General features: G+C 42.4%; 1 protein-coding gene across 6 annotated transcripts in view; it reads right to left on the minus strand.

Moving 5' to 3' along the window:
- Window positions 1-19,886, minus strand: part of BMPR1B (bone morphogenetic protein receptor type 1B) — a 642,076-nt gene that overhangs the window by 294,726 nt on the left and 327,464 nt on the right. For 3 of the 6 annotated variants that reach the window (XM_075350987.1, XM_075350978.1, XM_075350994.1), the window contains one exon: window positions 5,246-5,315. The exons of 1 other annotated variant lie outside the window; for it this stretch is intronic. The gene's annotated coding sequence lies outside the window, so the exon portion shown is untranslated. Of the gene's footprint in view, window positions 1-5,245; window positions 5,467-5,666; window positions 5,723-19,886 lie in introns of those variants that run through there. 2 more of the 6 variants (XM_075351016.1, XM_075351001.1) reach the window with 2 other exon arrangements.

Consider the following 19,886-nt stretch of genomic DNA (forward strand, 5'->3'; position numbering starts at 1 on the left):
GCCGTGCAGAGCTGCTCCAGTTCATAAATGGCACATACCACAGCTCCTAATCAGGGAAGATAACATAAGTCACTTATGATAAGTGAGTATAAGACAAAACAGCAGGGGCTCACAGGTGCTGCTTTCTGAGGTAACACATATATTTCCCTACCTGAGGTAACACATTTCCCTGCTTGTTTTATCGCAAGACTGAGTGTTTCTGCCATGTCTCCAGCCCTCAAAGAAGCAAAAAGTGGCTTAGAAGCTAAAGAAACTACTAAGTTTATATGTCACTGACATGATTTATGATGAGTTCACAGGACTGGTGAAACACCCATTACTCAACCTACCCCTGATAAAGCTGCCTTAATTTTGGCAATATGCATTACGTTTTCCTTCCTGCTATACCATGATTCTTCTTTCTTTAGCTCTGGCTGTTAATTTGGTCTATGATGATTTATTTTGCTTGTGGACACTAAGCCAAAAGGAGAAGTATGTTTTTTGCCTTTTTATGGTGTAATCTTCACTGCCATGGTGGGTTTTACATCTAACCATCCCCTTGGTTAGTGTGGACATCTTGCTTCAGATTTCTCATCTTTATCATTATTTAGGATACAATCTAGGACATTATTTTTTTTCAGCACAACAGGACTCTTAATATTTTTTGCCTTAGAGACGTTTAGTGAGTTAATAGGGCATTTATATGTTTTCTGTTGTAATCTATTGGATATACTTAGGTCACAACCTTATATCTTACTGGTCTAATGCATCTATTTATGTAGTTATAATTGCTGCAGTGTTCATTCAACCATTAACCTCTATGGGTTATTTTAAACCCATAATGTTTGTTCAGACTATTGGTGAGTTATTACCGTAGTATCTATGGTGTTCTGCCTATATGGTTTGTACAATATCTATACACCCTTATTGAGCAAATGCCTTCTATTGTACATTATATCTAGAGCCCTGGAGAGCAGGAAAAGAAAGGAGCCTTGAAGCCCAGTCCGGTGAAACGCGTGTCAGGGCTACTCTCTTTTCCTCCTCTCCAGGTAATCTATCTACATCACTTAATATGGCCCAAGGTATTGTCCATATGTCTTCATGTTTATACACTATGCTTTGGTACTGGCGATCGGATGTCAGCTTAACTGCATATGTAGTTGTTCCATTATGAGCCTTACAGGGCTATCATCATCATGAATACTGTTGTTTTTTGGCCATAGTTTGCCCCCAAGCACTTGTTATCAAATTCATTACAGTATATCTATATTCACGTTGGTCCATATTTATGGCCATGATAGTCTACTATTATTCACCTGATCTGCAGTGCCTCTTTAAGTTGTGAAAGGCTCCTTTTCCTTTCCTTACTTTCCTTTAGCGTGCTAACATGCTATTTAATGTCCATTACCCAGCGTCATCAGCGATGACAAGCGTACCTGTGTCCATTGTCACCGCTTCAGAACACCGGGCTTAAGGTCAGTGGGCATGATCAGAACGCCCCGCACTATGAAATCGGGTGTATGCTTCCTGGCTTCAGGGAGGTGTAGTGCGCATGACTGGAAGTGCCAAGACTTGGAACATGTGCACTGCCCTTAAGTCCGGCATTCTGAAGCAGTGACAATGGACACAGGTTCGCACTAACATGCTAAGAGGGCGGAATGAGCGCAGGAACTAACGGACTTGTAACTAGTCCCTGCGCTCATTAGCATATCATGAAAGATCTTTAGAATTACTTTTTCTGAAGATCTCTTTATGTATATTACTAGATGCAGGGATGGATAGTCAGGGATTAGCAATATGCAGCCAGAACTGCTCATGTATATTGCACCGGACAGGTTCATTTTAAACATAGGATAGGTCATCAATGTCTGATTAGCCGGGGTCCGACACCTGACACCCCCACCGATCAGCTATTGTTGGTGCCAGCAGCGGTAGCAGGTGGCCGAAATGCTCAATTCCAGAGCTGCTTTGTCTTTTGATAGTGGCTATGGTCAGGTATTGCACATCCGTATCCTATTGATTTGAATCGGAGGCGGATGTGCAGTACCCGGCTGCGGCCACTATAAGAAGACGGAGCAGTTCCAGAACCAGTGTCGGACTAGCTACCGGAGGAATCTCCAGTAATACCACTCCTGGCCGTGGTTACCTGCACTGAACTCCGGAGCTCTCAGCTGAGCTCCGGAGTGCAGCCTGGACTGAACAGCGGGTTGCAGGACTGAACTGCGAGCGCCAACTGATTACCCAGCTATCATAGTTCAGTCCATGACAGAGGGACAGGCCAGGCTGGACTCCACAGCTCAGGTGAGAGCTCCGAAGTTCAATTCAGGTAACCGCGGCCAGGAATAGTATTACCGGCAGTTTCCAGTAATACCAGTCCTGGCTATGGTAACCTGCATTCAGCTGTGGACAGGCCGGGCTGCATTCCGCAGCTCAGCTGAGAGCTCCGGAGTTCAGTGCAGGACTGGGTATTACTGGCAGTTACTGCGCTACTCAAGCCGACACTGTCCAGAACTGAGCATTTCCTGCCACCTGCTACCGTCATGGACACCGACGTATCTTTTGTATACATATTGCAATTAGAGACAATTTAAAAACAAATACATATGTACTAGTATTCTACAACATAGTCTAAGACAATTTACACAAATTATGGCCTGTAAAATTCCAAGGATATGCTCAAAAGATTCATAAAACCAATTCTCAAAGCCTCATATAATCAAGAATGAAAAAAATATAGCCAAACCCTGAAATAAACACTTTGGTCTACATCACTAGAACATCAAATCAACCTCAGTACCCCAGTATATACAGACTGATGACCAGCAGGGGTATCAATAATGCCCAGGTAAAGAGTACCTAGCATTAAAACGTTGTGGTGCAAATGATTTACAATGTTTCCAAATTATACAAGTTGTATATGGAAATAATTGACAAAGATATTGCAAATGAAAGGAGTTTACTGAATGATGGCTGGAATTTGTGGCCCTTTAGTTATATACAAACTAATGGACAAGAGCTGGATTATATTAAACGTCATGTAAATGCAACTGCACAAATAAAGAAAGGGTGCTTGAATTATAATATAAAAGTTATTGTCATTATGTCCCTACAAGCTACGAGACATTTCATTTGTCCTGATCCAGGTAAAGCATACTTCTGAAATTCTATGTTTTTGTAAAAACATTCATCTTCCTGAGCTCTGGTACGACATACGTACAGGTCATGTTCAATGTATAGCTCTCTTGTGTTACTGTTAACCTTAAGCTTATATTACAGCATGGGTGGGAGTACACAAACACAGGGGCTAATGATGTCTGAAACGTTAATGTCTATTGGAATCTGTTCAAATTTACTTTATGCAATGGAAAGAAAAATAACCTGGAAAAAAAGCATTTGTTGAGATTTTTTCTATGGCTTCTGATACGTTAGGAGAATTGCCATCAGCATTAGATGGTATGCAAGAAGATGGGCCAGGTGTGCCGCAGCTCATAGCTTCTCAGGGATGGTCAAAATAGACACGCTTCTCATATATTCACAAGTCCATTCAAAGTCCGCTTGTATGTACATAACATGTATAACATTGCTAGATGGATGGATGGAGATAGATAGATAGATAATAGATAGATAGATAGATAGATATGGGATAGATAGATAGATAATAGATAGATAGATATGGGATAGATAGATAGATAGATAGATAGATAGATAGATAGATAGATAGATAGATAGATATGGGATAGATAGATAGATAGATATGGGATAGATAGATAGATAATAGATAGATAGATAGATAGATGATAGATAGATAGATAGATAGATAGATAGATAGATACATGGATAGATGGATAGATAGATAGATAGATACTGTAGATAGATAGATAGATAGATAGATATGGGATAGATAGGTAGATAGCTTGAAATATAATAGATAGATAGATAGATAGAGGGATAGATAGATATAGATAGATAGATAGATAGATAGATAGATAGATAGAGGGATAGATAGATAGAGGGATAAATAGATATAGATAGAGGGATAGATAGAGGGATAGATAGATAGATAGATAGATAGATAGATAGATAGATAGATATGGGATACATAGATAGATATGTGATAGATAGATAGATAGATAGATAGATAGAGGGATAGATAATAGATAGATAGATAGATAGATAGATAGATAGAGGGATAGATAATAGATAGATAGATAGATAGATGATATATATATAGATGATATATAGATGATAGATAGATAGAGACAAATAGATTATACAAAGATAGATAGATAGATAGATAGATAGATACTATAGATAGATAGATAGACAGATATAAAGATAGATAGATAAATAGATAGATGCATATTTTTAGAATGTACAATACCTACTAATGTTTCTTACAATATAATAGTAGAAGGATATTTATCATTTTTAACATTTTGCTATTGTATATGGACCAGTGAACAGTTTTGCCCCATGTATGTGTAATCATGCAGTTATTACTAGTATTAGATACCTCGCTGCCAATACCCCACAGACCTCAGATGATTTTCACCCCCATATCAGTAAGTGTATTAACTACAATAATTGAAGATGACAGCTTCTTGGATGTACATAATACTACAAGGAACACCTAAAAATGAATGCTGATAAGCCTAATTCTGACCTCTGGAGAGAATATAATAATACTATTAACCGGTATATAAGAAAATATTAACAAGAAATAGGTGCGGGGAAGTATGTAAAAAAATACAAAAAAATAATAATAAAAATAAAGTACTTAATAAGTAAACTAGAATATGACATTTGTAATAAAGTAGTAACATTTACAGCATTGAACTAGAAACGCAATACTAGTAACATTAGTGATAGTAAATATTAGTAATATAGAATGTATAGTATATAAAAAGCCGGAACTTAAGGAATCTAAGTAATAAAATGTACATATGATTGTTACAGATCAGCAGAAAGTCTACGTACTACTCATTTACTATTAATGTAGACTGAATATTATTCCTTCTGCCTCACTGATTCTATAGGTTTATACGGTGCAGCTGGTGGACAGTATCTTACATGGTTTATGGACTATGTGTGGAGGACGTAGCTGGAGTTTCTAATGGGTTAAGTGAAGCACATAAAATCCATAAAAGTGACCTGACCCAGGGGAAGCCTTGTGTGTAATGCTGGGGTAGATTAGCGGAACGTTTGTACAGAGCATAACACCTGCTTGCTGGTCACAAGCACACAGACATAACAGTGCAGGACTTACCCTCCAAGTCACTGTCCACTTTTCGTTGCTTTCAGAACGTTGTGAATTGAAGAAGGAAACCTGATGGTGGCTGAAATAAAAAAGGCAAAATCAGAACCACTTGAGCCCCATGTGCTGCAGTTTCCGCGCTGCCCCTAGCTTTCTGTACACTGGGAGCCTCCGAGCTGTAGGGTTGCGGTCTATAAATATTGACCCTAACACTTGCTCAGTACTTTACTTGCTCATGGAACAGGTCTGTGTTACCGTACACCATGGTAATACTCAGATGAAGTTCTCAGCTGCTCAGACAAAGCAGTGGATTGGCTCGCTACCCTCCAACAGACTGCCTGCCTGGAAATACCATTTCACTGCCAGCTATACAGATGCTGTGTGCCTTTCCAGGGGCCCAAATCAGGCGAAGAAATGAAACATACGTGCTCACCTTTAGAAGGAAACACTGGAGCTATTTCTCAGTGCAAAGCTAACATGCATACAGCTCCATATGTCAGACCCAGATTAAATACGACTGTACTGCCTCCCACGCTGCTGAAACAGCACTGTGTTTTGGGGGGTGTCCATGCTTCTGGTACCCATAGGGCGATGCGGGAGGGTTTATGGTGGCTGGGCAGCCTGCCCACTAGAAGTAGTGCTCCATCTCAGCTTTAAAGAAAATCGAAGACTTGGACTTGTACTTTCCAGCACTTTCACTATAAATTGTATATAAAGCCGGCACAAAAGGCGACTGGCTGCTTTACTATGACAGGTGGCGCAAGGTGTTGCTTTGCTTTTTGTTACGCCACAATGCTTTTAATATACTAACTGTCAAGCAGCATAAAGAATGTGTTTATTTATATATATATATATATATATATATATATATATATATATATATATATATATATATATATATATATATATATATATATATATATATATATATATATATATATATATATATGTATATATATATATATATATATATATATATTCTACAATGACTATTTTTAAGCTTGCTGGTGATTGGGAGAATGTTTACATTTAATTTTTCTGATTATGGTCCCATGTGAAAAGACCTTTGCAGTTAATCACACAATCATATGATAATAATAATAATAATAATAATAATAATAATAATAATAATAATAATAATAACAATAATAATATATCAAACCCTATTTATATAATTACTTTTGGCTATTTCCAAGATCGATGGATAGATAGATAAATAGATATTATGGGATAGATAGATAGATAAGTATGAGATAGATAGATAGATAGATAGATAGATAGATGGATAGATAGATAGATAGATGGATAGACTGATATATGGATGGATGGATGGATAGATTTATAGATAGATAGGTATGGGATAGATAGATAGATAGATAGATAGATAATTACGGGATAGATAGATAGATAAACAGATAGACTGATGTATAGATAGATAGATAGATGGATAGATAGATAGATAATAGATAGACACATAGACTGATGGATAGATCAATCAATAGATAGATAGATTGAAAGATAGACTGATCATTTAATCAATTGATCAATAGATAGACCAATATATAAATAGACAGATAAATAGATATAAGACAGATCGATAGATAGATAGATAGATAAATAGGTTTCTATGCATATATGCACGCTCATTATATGTGTATGTTTGTTGGCAGGTACAGTATATATGTTACATACATTCTTAAGACCATGCTAAATGTCGGACTTCTATTTGTGCGATATGAGATTTCTTCAGCCAACAGGTGCAGCAATAATTCCTTCTCAAATACATCTCTTCAGTATTTTGGTGACATACTAAAATCTCCCCTCAAGTACATTGGCACATGGTACAAGCAAATAACTTAGGCTGTTCTTAACAAATCTCTTTAATTGACACTTGACTATAAATAGATAATTGTTCTCTACACAGACATCTGTCCACTTTGGCTCATCAGGGTCACTAGTTTTTAAAAACACTCTTAGGGTAGACTTAGCAAATTGAGGAGACCATAATTTTGGAACTTCCTTCAATTAGCTGTAGAACAGAACAGTTACAAAAATCATTTCTTTTTTTCTCGGTGGATGACCTAGCAGATCACAGCAATAAGCCATGTACTGCTTCATTTCCCCAGTGGGGGCGCTACAGGAAAACTAAACTTGTTTTCTGCAGATTTCAGCTGATACCAAATTACTATTTATGGTTAATAGTAAGGCTCCCTACCTATTTGGGAATTTCTTTCTCACAAAAAGGAATTATAATAAGAGTACAATTTATGAAAAGGTATTTGTAGAAGAAAGAAGGCTGATATTTGTTTGCCTCTCTACCCCCTATTGACTCTATTGCAATTACCCTAAGACCAGTTTCTAGACTTTAGTTCCTATGAATTCCTGTATAGATTCTATCTTGACATTAAGCACTAAAGAAGATGGTACAAAGCAAAACAGTACCCCCTCTATCAAAGTATACCATGACAGCCACATGTTCTACCTCTATGGTTTATATAACTTTAATAAGGTACTAAATAAAATAAGATCTAACCTGAAAATAAGGCCTAGTAGGATTTTGGGGGCTTTTTGAGTGTGTTTAAAATATAAGCCCTAATCCAAAAATAACCCCTAGTTGTCATTCCATAAAGACGTTTCCCGGCAGCTGGAAAAGTTAAAGAATACAGTGAGACTCTTTATCAAAGAAGGAAAACATTCCCAAAAAAATTCAGACACCAGCCCCCAAAAAATAAAAATCACAAAAAATCACACTTACCAGACCCCAAACAATTACAGTTGGCAAGTGTCAATGGTGGATGGGCTCTCACACAGAGATCTGCATCGCTGTTAGGTCCCCGCACCGTTTTAGCTGCATTGCACTACATCTCTCACAAACAGATCGGGTACCAGTACCACTCAGCACAAGTGATACTGCTTCCAGTCACCAGTGGGAGCTAACTGCTGTAGAATGCAGGGGGACATGACAGCAATGCAGCCACCTCTAATTTTTTGGGGTCTGGTAAGTACGACTCTTTTAGGGGACATCTGCTTTCTTTTGGGGATAAACTTAGCAGTACATAAAGAATAATAAATTTAAGCAGGTAATTTAAACCTTTGTGAATATAGTATGCACCCACCACTAAAGAACTGAACCAATAATAGGATTACCACAAAACGTTGATGTTCCAGAATGTAATGACATGATTAGATTTAAATAAATGGTGAGGGTTTTTTCAAGAATAAATGTGAATAAATGTGAATTGTTATTCATGGGAAAAGATGAGACATCCCCTAGTGCATCTTTCGGAGCAAAAAATAATATATGCCAATGTCTTGTTTTTGGGGAAACACAGTATATAAAAAATAAAGGCACACAGTACAATGTGAACAGACCAATTGATAGTTCTGACCAGATGTTTCTCTACAACATATATTTCTATGCCCTTACTAATATGAATACAGTAAGTGTTGCTGCACAGAGTGGCCTATTCAACTGTGGAGTTGAATTAAGTCTTTGACCCAACCTGCCATCACTCCATAAAATTTGAAGGCCTGTCATCATAGCTCTAACATGAACATTTTTATATCATCTCATATGTTACACACCTGCAACTATCCGCGGTCTACTTAGTGACAGCAAGAAGAGAAAATGATCCCAGACATATGCGCTGCACCACCGCTGTGTTGTGTAATTTAAGTGCCCGCATAAACACTATTTTTAGTATTAGCCAGCTTGTAATCTCCTGTTAACTTTCAAGTGCTCAATTTGTCTTGCTTTCATTTTGTATATAGAATTAATTTATATTTAAAGAGATAAAAGTATTATATATATATATATATATATATATATAATTGCCTTATTCTGTCTGTCTGTCTGTCTGTCTGTCTGTCTTGCTCCAAAATTGTGTCCTTACGGTGACACAAAGCTGATTGGCCGCTGGGCTCGCCATGGCCCCGCCCCCGCCGCACGGATTGGCTGCTCGCCCAGGCTCCGCCCTACACGGATTGGCCGGCCGCTCGCCCAGGCTCCGCCCCCCACACGGATTGGCCTCTCGCCCCGGCACCCTGCAGGCATTGGCAACTCGCCCACGCCCCGCCCCCCTCACGCAATGCACGCTCGCTCTGGCCCCACCCCCCGCACGCATTCCCCGAACTGACCGACACGGAGCCACGACTCCCAGGTGAGTACTGTACCCCCGGGAGCCCACATAAGCGTACACCGCCAACCCAGCCAACACATACCCTCGCATTGCTGCGGTTGCCGCCGTATGCTGGTGTGGGCTCCCGTGCGAGCGGGGGACGGGATACGCTGGTAACCATGGTAGCATAGATACCAGCACATCAAGGTCCTGCAGCGGCGGAACATACACACACGCACACATACACACACACACACATCAGATCACACTCACTCTCACACACACCTCACACACACATCACATCGCATCCACACACTCACAAAATCCTGGGATATCGCTTGCTTCTCGGTGGCGATCCTGTGCAGTGAGCTTCCAGGACCTGCCGGAGGATCACATGGCCAGAAGCATGTGGTATCTCCGGATATTGTGAGTGTGAGCGCGTATGTGTAATATCGTCAATGTGTGTGTGCGTGTGTATGCGATCGGGTGTGTGTAAGTGTATGCGATCGGGTGTGTGTGAGTGTATGCGATCGGGTGTGTGTGAGTATATGCGATCGGGTGTGTGTGAGTGTATGCGATCGGGTGTGTGTGAGTGTATGCGATCGGGTGTGTGTGTGTGTGAGTGTATGCGATCGGATCTGTGGGTGTCGGCAGAGGAGCACGGCGTGCTGGAGGAGGCTGGGAGAAGAGAGGCTGATCCTGGGGAAGGCTGGGAGGGGGAGGCTGAGAGAAGAGAGGCTAAAGCTGGGGGAGGCTGAGGCTGGGGTAGGCTGGGAGGAGAGAGGCTGATGCTGGGGACAGAAAAGGCTGATGCTGGGAGGAGAGAGGCTGATGCTGGGAGGAGAGAGGCTGATCCTGGGGAAGGCTGGGAGGGGGAGGCTGGGAGGGGGAGGCTGAGAGAAGAGAGGCTGATGCTGGGGGAGGCTGAGGCTGGGGTAGGCTGGGAGGAGAGATGCTGATGCTGGGGACAGAAAAGGCTGATGCTGGGAGGAGAGAGGCTGATGCTGGGAGGAGAGAGGCTGATGCTGGGGGAGGCTGAGGCTGGGAGGAGAGAGGCTGATGCTGGGAGAAGAGAGGCTGATGCTGGGAGGAGAGAGGCTGATGCTGGGGGCAGAGAGGCTGATGCTGCTGCAGCATGGGGGGTGGAGCACGATGGGGGGTGCGCAGCATGGGGGATGGAGCACGTTTGGGAGTGCGCAGCATGGGGGATGGAGCACGTTTGGGAGTGCGCAGCATGGCGGATGGAGCACGTTTGGGAGTGCGCAGCATGGCGGATGGACCACCTTTGGGGGTGCGCAGCATGGGGGATGGAGCACGTTTGGGAGTGCGCAGCATGGGGGATGGAGCACGTTTGGGAGTGCGCAGCATGGGGGATGGAGCACGTTTGGGAGTGCGCAGCATGGGGGATGGAGCACGTTTGGGAGTGCACAGCATGGCGGATGGACCACCTTTGGGAGTGCGCAGCATGGGGGATGGAGCACGTTTGGGAGTGCGCAGCATGGCGGATGGAGCACGTTTGGGAGTGCGCAGCATGGCAGATGGAGCACGTTTCGGAGTGCGCAGCATGGCGGATAGAGCACGTTTGGGAGTGCGCAGCAGGGCGGATGGAGCACGTTTGGGAGTGCGCAGCATAGCGGATGGACCACGTTTGGGAGCGCGCAGCATGGCGGATGGAGCACGTTTGGGAGTGCGCAGCATGGCGGATGGAGCACGTTTGGGAGTGCGCAGCATGGCGGATGGAGCACGTTTGGGAGTGCGCAGCATGGCGGATGGAGCACGTTTGGGAGTGCGCAGCATGGCGGATGGAGCACGATGGGGAGTGCGCAGCATGGCGGATGGAGCACGTTTGGGAGTGCGCAGCATGGCAGATGGAGCACGTTTGGGAGTGCGCAGCATGGGGGATGCAGCACGATGGGGAGTGCGCAGTATGGCGGATGGAGCACGTTTGGGAGTGCGCAGCATGGCGGATGGAGCACGTTTGGGAGTGCGCAGCATGGCGGATGGACCACGTTTGGGAGTGCGCAGCATGGCGGATGGAGCACGATGGGGAGTGCGCAGCATGGGGGATGGAGCACGATGGGGATGCGCAGCATGGGGGATGGAGCACGATGGGAGGTGCACACCTCCCCCCAACACACACACACATACGCGCACTGCACAACACACACACACACTGGGAACCACAAACACCGCTCTACACAGACACCCACACACACAGACAACGCTGCACACACACAACACCCAACACACAAACACCACGGCATACATAAATATACGCACATACCGCACAACACACACATTGCACAAAACATACCTCCCCCCAAAACACACCACACACACACAAACCGCGCAACACACACACAACGCTACAGACACACCAGACACACAGCGCTCCACAAACAACGCAACACACGCAACACACATACAACACCGCTCTCACCCCCCGCCACACCCAGTCAACACCCAGAACATGTACAGCCCCTACACAAACACTTAGTAAATACACACAACAACATCTATATATATATATATATATATATAAAAACAAAAATCATACATTAACTACACAATACGTAAATTCTAGAATACCCGATGCGTAGAATCGGGCCACCTTCTAGTATATATATATATATATATATATATATATATATATATACAGTGGGTTCAGTGTGTACTAAATATATTTCTAAAGATGTTACTGACACTAAATTCTCATCAGATATTGGTAAGAATCCATCCAATAATCGCAAGCAAAGAAATTAAAGCATAGATGTCCATAAATTAAGTTATGTGTAATAATGAGAAATGACACAGGGAAAAAGTATTAAAACATGAAGAAAGAGAGGTCAAGGTGCCAAAAGCCATGGAGAGTCATGACACCAGTTGAATTCTATCTGTAATAAGAAAACAATCCTACCACTTTGTGAAAAATTATATCAGCTGATTCAACTGATGGCCTATAAAAAATAGTCTTATTACCAAAGTGCCACACAAGAAACATCTTGTGATGGGCAAAACTAGTGAGCTGTCTCAAGAAGACCTTTGTAACTTTATTGTTGCAAAACATACTGGTGGCTTTGATTACAGAAGAATTTCTAAACTACTGAACGCTGAGGAGTGACACGCATTAGCAGACAAGGTGTCTGAGAGCCAAGGACCACCTATGTATAGCTACAGGAAGACCTCAAATCGGCAAGTATTACTTCAAAGAAAATAATAAGTAATGAACTGCATCTCCAAGGCCTGTATGCAGGCTCCCCACCAAGCAAGACTCCATAGCTGAACAAAACACATGCTCAAGCATGTTTAGTTAGGCTGATTTTTCATTTTTGGGCTTTCATTTTTTGCTCCTCTTATTCCAAGAGCCATAACTTTCCTTATGATTTTCTATCTATACATGTATATTTTAACATGGTTCTAATAAAAGGATGTTTTATTTAAATTGAAGATTGGACTACAGGTGCTGGATTTTCTTCCTTCTTTCCCTGCACCCTGATGAAAAGGTTGCATAGTGAATGGCAGGCTGAACGTTTTGGTTAATTCGGATTGTACCTTTGAATGATACAATCCATTTTATCATAAGATGTAGTGGTAGGTGATAAACAAATTACAAGTGTGGCAAACCAGCAAAAAAAAGTGAAATTCTACAATTTGTTTTTTTTTTTTTTTATATATATACAGTGTTCATTTTACCATAAAACTGACCTAGCAGTATGAGTCTTTATTTCAGTATGATTACATAGATAACCAACATGTATAGTTTTTGTTTTATTTAAGTGGTGAAAAAAATTGAAATGTAATAAAACGCAAAGGTTTTGACTTTTAGAATATGGGGCTGTGTGGAGGCTTGCTTTCTGTATGCCAAGTTGATATTTTTATTGATTTTATTTTGGGGTACATGTGTTTTTTTGATCGCCTGTTATTAATTTTTTTATGCTATTGCCAAAAAACTGAAATTCTGGCGTTTTGATTTTTTTTCTTGTTACAATGTTTACCGATTGGATTAATTTATTTTATATTTTGATATACTTAAGACAAATGCAACGATACCAAATATGTTTTGCTTTATTTTTTCTTAATTTTTAATGTGGTAAAAGGGGGGGTTACATTTTTTTTTCATATTTTTTGCTTCTTTGTACTGTGTTTAATAGTCCTCTTAGGGGACTTGAACCTGCAATAGTCTGATTTCTTCTACATAGAGTAATGCTGCAGCAGGGCAGAATATAGAAAAAAATTATAGTCTCCTATGAACGCCAGCCATGGCCTGGTTTTCACAGGAGTACTGACATGATAACAGACACAAGGGTCATCAGTTGACCCCTGGCTGTCATGACAACTCATCAGCATCTATCGTTAACATTGCGTTGAGGGTTAAGAAAAGCGCAACCCCCTGACAGCATGCGCTAAATGCCACTGTCAGAGATTGATATGATAAATACTTAGATTTCTATATAAAGCGTAGAGTATCTTTCTAGTTAATGGTTTGTATACCTAAAATAGGCACAATCAATACAAGATTTAAAAGACATACAGTATATAAATAAATGTTGTCAGGGGCTGGCCAACTCAAAAAGAGAGCCCCCATAATATCTGGTATAGCACTCCAAAGGATAGCTGAACAACAACATATGTGTCCAGAAAAACTAGATCAAATCACCCAAAATAGATAAAATATATCAACTTTTTAATGGGACATATTTAAAAACACATATATGTCAAAGGAACTTATAAGTGACTGGCCAAATGTTCAAGTATAAGTAATCCAATATGTTCTTGTGGCAGGACGTGCCAAGCATATATACTGTATATATATATATATATATATATATACCATCCAGATGATTGCCAAATGCCAAACAGTGCGCCACCTGTTTGGTATCTGGCAATCATCTGAATGGTATATATATATATATACTTGGCAAGTCCTGCTACAAGACCACTCTTCCCTTGATAAAGCATCTCGCGAAATACGTCGCACCTTATGGATGAGTTGTGCAGTATATGGTCGTATTAGACGATAATTATATGGATTTCTTGTGCCCGGGAAAACATATTGTGTAATTTATACTTCAACATTTGCCCAGTCACTTGTAAGTTCCTTTGACCTGCACTGTATGCTCTTTAATCTATCACCTTCATTTGGTTGTTCCCCCGCCCGGGGTGTATTCATGTTTTAACTCCTTGTGACCTCTACTCAATTAATTGTTTGATATATGTGTTTTTAAATATGTCCCAATAAAATTGTATATGTTTTATCTATTTTGGGTGATTTGATCTGATTGTTCTGGCCACATATGTTGCTGCTCAGCTAAAATAGGCATAGTTGAAAAACTGTATACAAAGGTATTAAGGGTGTTGTATTGTGTATTTAGTTAATGTAATTCCATCCATATGCTTGCTCTCTACTTTCCTCCTATCTTAGAGGGTTTGTCCAAGATTGAACAAATGACCTGTGAGATTGGGGAGCAAACATACAGTAGCCACAACTAAGGCTATGTGCCCACGTTGCGTTCTCTTACGCAGCGTGTAAGTCACTGCATGTGCGTCTTAGAATGCAGCCGAAAAGCTGCGCTCTAAGACACAGTGTAACTGCAGAATTCCTGCAGCATTCATGCGTTCTGGATGCTTGCTCTGCCATGGGAAAAGCATCCAGAACGCACATTTTTGACAGTGCAGTCCCACTCGGCTCTGCTGCATCCCCATAGACTTGCAGCAGAGCCAAGTGGGACCGCACTGTCAAAAAGAACATGGCTGGCTGTGAGACAGAGCCGCGTGATCAGAATGAACTCGGATGAACTTCAACCGACTTCATTGTGATCGCGCGGCTCTGTGCGTGTGCCGCGGCTTGATTTGCCATCACAGGTGAAGGACTCACCGGAGACCGCAAATCTCCTGAGTGACTGAAGTGAGCTGCGCGATAACCGGTGCCGTCACTCAGGATACCCGCGGCTAGCTCGAGTCCTCCACCCAAGACCTGTGGGCGCAGGTAACCTGAGTGACGTCTCCGCTGACAGTGCGACTCAATTCAGTTGCTGCGTGGAGCTGACAGGAGTAGCGGTGTTCTACTGCCGCTCCTGTCAGCTTCATGTAGCAGAGCTGGATGCGTCGTGGGACCTCATGAGGATTACGCCGGACCTGGAGGGATGTTTGGGGATTTTAATAAAGTGGTGAAAGAGGGTGTTTTTTTGTCTTTTATTTCAAATAAAAGATTTTTTTTGGTGTATGTGTTTATTTACTTTCACTTTCAGGTTAATCATTGGGGGCGTCTCATAGACGCCTGCAATGATTAATGTAGGACTTAGTGGCAGCTATGGGCTGCCATTAACTCCTTATTACCCAGATTGCCACTGCACCAGGGCAATTCTGGATGAGCCAGGTAGAGTCCCGGGACTGTTGCATCTAATCGATGCGGCAATTCCAGGCGGCTGCTGGCTGATATATTTAGGCTGGGGGGCTCCCCATAACGTGGGGCTCCCCATCCTGAGAATACCAGCCTTAAGCCATGTGGCTTTATCTTGGCTGGTATCAAAATTGGGGGGACCGCGCGCCTTTTTTTAAAATTATTTATTTATTTATATTACTGCACTACATAGACCCGCCCACCGGCGGCTGTGATTGGTTGCAGTGAGACAGCTGTCACTCAGCAAGGGGGCGCGTCTGACTGCAACCAATCATAGGCACCGGTGGGCGGGGGAAGCAGTGAATACGAGATGGAATAATGAGCACCCGGCATTTTCAAAAGCTGGAGAAACCGCCGCAGTGTGATAGGCGTGCAGCGCCACGCCGGTGTTCGGTCAGTGATCGGTGAGTATGAGAGAGGGGGGAGAGGGATAGACTGACAGAGAGAGAGAGACAGACCAACCGACAGGGAGACAGAGAGACCAACAGACAGAGAGAGAGACCGACATTGCAACCAAAATGCACAAAAGAAGTGACATGTTGCTTTTAGAATGCAGTGTCTTGGCAGCAGCCGAAACGCTGCGTTCTAAAACGCAACGTGCGGATGGAATTTGCCCAATCTTCATAGATTATGTTGGGGACACAGGACGCATGCAGTTATGCTGCAGTGCAATACGCAGCGTAACTGCATGCCAATACGCAACATGGGCATATAACCTAAAACTGAAATCAGTAGTAGCCACAGATAGGCAGTGTATAGCGCAGAACACAACCCATCACATTTTTTTGTGGTCATTACTGAGTCCTGCTGTTGAACTTCCATTCACTAGGATCCACTAGCAATGTACTATATTATCTGTATATCAAGATGAGCTGCTCCTCCTAATAAAACAGATATGAACATTAGCTCAAATGAGCAAAACATATTGAACACTGAACACTCTTCATAGCAGGAGGCACTTATTTAGCGAGACTAATCAGGCATGGACCTGAGGGGCACAAGTAGGACATTACACACAACATCTCCACTGAAGCAGTGAATACAAAGGTGGTGAGAGAAACTGACACTATTTTCATTTATATCATTACCTATCTACTAAGTATTTACTATGCTAAAATTGCTAATTATTACATGCACGGTATATCACAAAAGTAAGTACACCCTTAACATTTTTTTATATTTTATTATATCTTTTCATGGGACAACAATGAAGATATAGCACTTGATATAATGTAAAATACTCAGTGTGCAACTTGTATAACAGTGTAAATGTTGTGTCCCCTCCAAATAACTCAACGCAGCCATTAATGTCAAAACCACTGACAACAAAAGTGAGAAGATACCTAAGTGACAATGGGCACAATGTGCCCAAGCGTCAATATTTTGCATTGCCACCAATATTTTCAATCACTCCCTTAACTCTCTTGGGCATAGAGTTCACTAGAGCTTCACAGAAGTCACCAGAATCCTCTTCCACTCCTCCATGATGACATCATGCAGCTGGTGGATGTTAGAGACCTTGTGTTCTTCCACCTTTTGTTTATGGAGACCCAACAGATGCTCAATAGGGTTTAGTTTTGGAGACATGCTAGGCCAATCAACTACTTTTTCTCACAGTTTCTTTAGCTAGGCAGTGGTCATCTTGGAGGTGTGTTTGGAGTTATGTTGGAATACTGCCCTGCGGCAGGGAGTAGATCATGCTTCAGTATGTCACAGTACATGTTGCATTGATGCTTCTCTCAATGAACTGTAGCTCCCTACAGCTGGCAGGACTAATGCAACCTCAAACCATGGCATCTCCACCCGCCTGATTAACAGTGAGAGACTTTGCAGCGACGGCTTTCCCCATATAGCCGCATACCGCAAGTGGCGTCACGGAAACCATTTTTATTTTTATTCTTCCCTTGTACGAAACCCCTTTTAAGCGACCCCCAGGGTTACAGAACCGGGCAACGGCCACCCAGTGAACTTTCCCTGTAATATACAGCCTGGGACTGAGTACCCCAAAGCCCTGGGGTGCGTCAAATCAAGTGTCCTATCTTTAGTGTTGTCCCATGTAAAGCTATAATAAAATATGTGAGGGGTGTAGTTGCTATTGTAATATACTGTAGCTATGCTATTGACATTTTATATTGTTACTGACAAATAGAGCACTTACAGTCATATGATAAAGTTTGGGCACCCCTATTAATGTTAACCTTTTTTCTTTATAACACTTTGGGTTTTTGCAACAGCTATTTCAGTTTCATATATCTAATAACTGATGGACTGAGTAATATTTCTGAATTGAAATGAGGTTTATTATACTAACAGAAAATGTGCAATCTGCATTTAAACAAAATTTGACCAGTGCAAAAGTATGGGCACCTCAACATAAAAGTGACATTAATATTTTGTAGATCCTGCTTTTGCAAAAATAACAGCCTCTAGTCGCTTCCTGTAGCTTTTAATGAGTTCCTGGATCCTGGATGAAGGTATATTTGACCATTCCTGACTCCAAAATAATTCCAGTTCAGTTAAGTTTGATGGTCGCCGAGCATGAACAGCCCGCTTCAAATCATCCCACAGATGTTCAATGATATTCAGGTCTGGGGACTGGGATGGCCATTCCAGAACATTGTAATTTTTCCTCTGCATGAATGCCTGGGTAGATTTGGAGCGGTATTTTGGATCATTGTCTTGCTGAAATATCCATCCCCTGCGTAACTTCTACTTCGTCAAAGACAAAGTAATTCAATGGTATATGCCAATTTGGTTAAAAGGAAAATTTGTACCATTACAAAAATGGCAAGGGATGAAAATGACACGGTCATCCACTGGCTAATAATGCAAAATATGTACTGACTTTGTTGCATTGGTGTGGATATGTCTAAAAAAAACAAATCGAAGCATCACTCAGCGTTTTTTTCCAGTGTTGGAGTGGTGTTTCAAGTGTAAGTCCCCTGCCCCTAGCATCATACTCTCACCCTACAACGTTTCATACTTTTTCAACATTGCTCAAGTTCCGTGATGCCATCTTTTGACTGAAACTTGTGTCTGGCTGGAAGCCAAAAGATATGTAACAAGCTCCCAATGCATCTCTATGAGAGCCAGAATATGTCTCTCATAGACTTGTATTAAGTTTTGATCTCCGGCGCCCTCCGCGAAACGCTGGAGCTGCCAGCAGGTCACAAATTATTGGAGACCGTCAGGAGCGACAGTGGTAGAAGTTGCAGATAGCAGAAGGTGAGTATAAGACAGGAGGCATGGGACTTAAGCGGGCTTTACACGCTACGATATCGTTAATGAGTTATCGTCGGGGTCACGTTGTTTGTGGCGCAGATCCGGTGTCATTCACGACATTGCAGTGTGTAAAACTTAAGAGCGATCTGAAACGATCGCCAAAGAGGGCAAAATCGTTTGCCGCAGAGAGGTTGTGCTGAAATAAAAAATAATTTTCTGCTTTTTAGCGATGTTATTCCTCGTTCCTGCGGCAGCACACATCACTGTGTGTGACACCGCAGGAGCGACGAACATCTCCTTACCTGCCTCCACCGGCAATGCGGAAGGAAGGAGGTGGGCGGGATGTTTACGTCCCGCTCATCTCCGCCCCTCCGCTTCTATTGGTCGGCTGCCGTGTGACATCGCTGTGACGCCCCACGACCCGCCCCCCTTAGAAAGGAGGCAGTTTGCCGGCCAGAGCAACGTAGCAGGGCAGGTAAGTGCGTGTGACACTGCCGTAGCGATAATGTTCGCTATGGCAGCGATCACCACATATTGGCCATACGACGGGGGTGGGTGTTAGCGATGTCACAGCGTGTAAAGCCCGCTTTAGATTTAAAGCACCACTCCAGCGGTGAAATAAAGGAAAACATGAAGTGGTGCTTTAAGACGTATGCTGCAACATTAACATACTAGTGAACCATTTATACCGTATTTTTCGGACCATAAGACGCACTTTTTTCCCCCCAAATGTTGGGGGAAAGTTGGGGGTGCGTCTTATGGTCTGACTATAGGGCTGCGGCTGGGAATGAGGGTGCTGCGGGTCATCGGGGGCACGAGCAGGCAGCAGCAGCGCCTGCTCGTGACCACGTGGGCCCGCTCATTACATATGCACGCCCATCCTCCCGCCCATCTCTCAGCGCTGAAGCCGGCA

Source organism: Anomaloglossus baeobatrachus, chromosome 1 (assembly GCF_048569485.1).
Source record: "Anomaloglossus baeobatrachus isolate aAnoBae1 chromosome 1, aAnoBae1.hap1, whole genome shotgun sequence".
In the NCBI taxonomy this organism is placed as follows: domain Eukaryota; kingdom Metazoa; phylum Chordata; class Amphibia; order Anura; family Aromobatidae; genus Anomaloglossus; species Anomaloglossus baeobatrachus.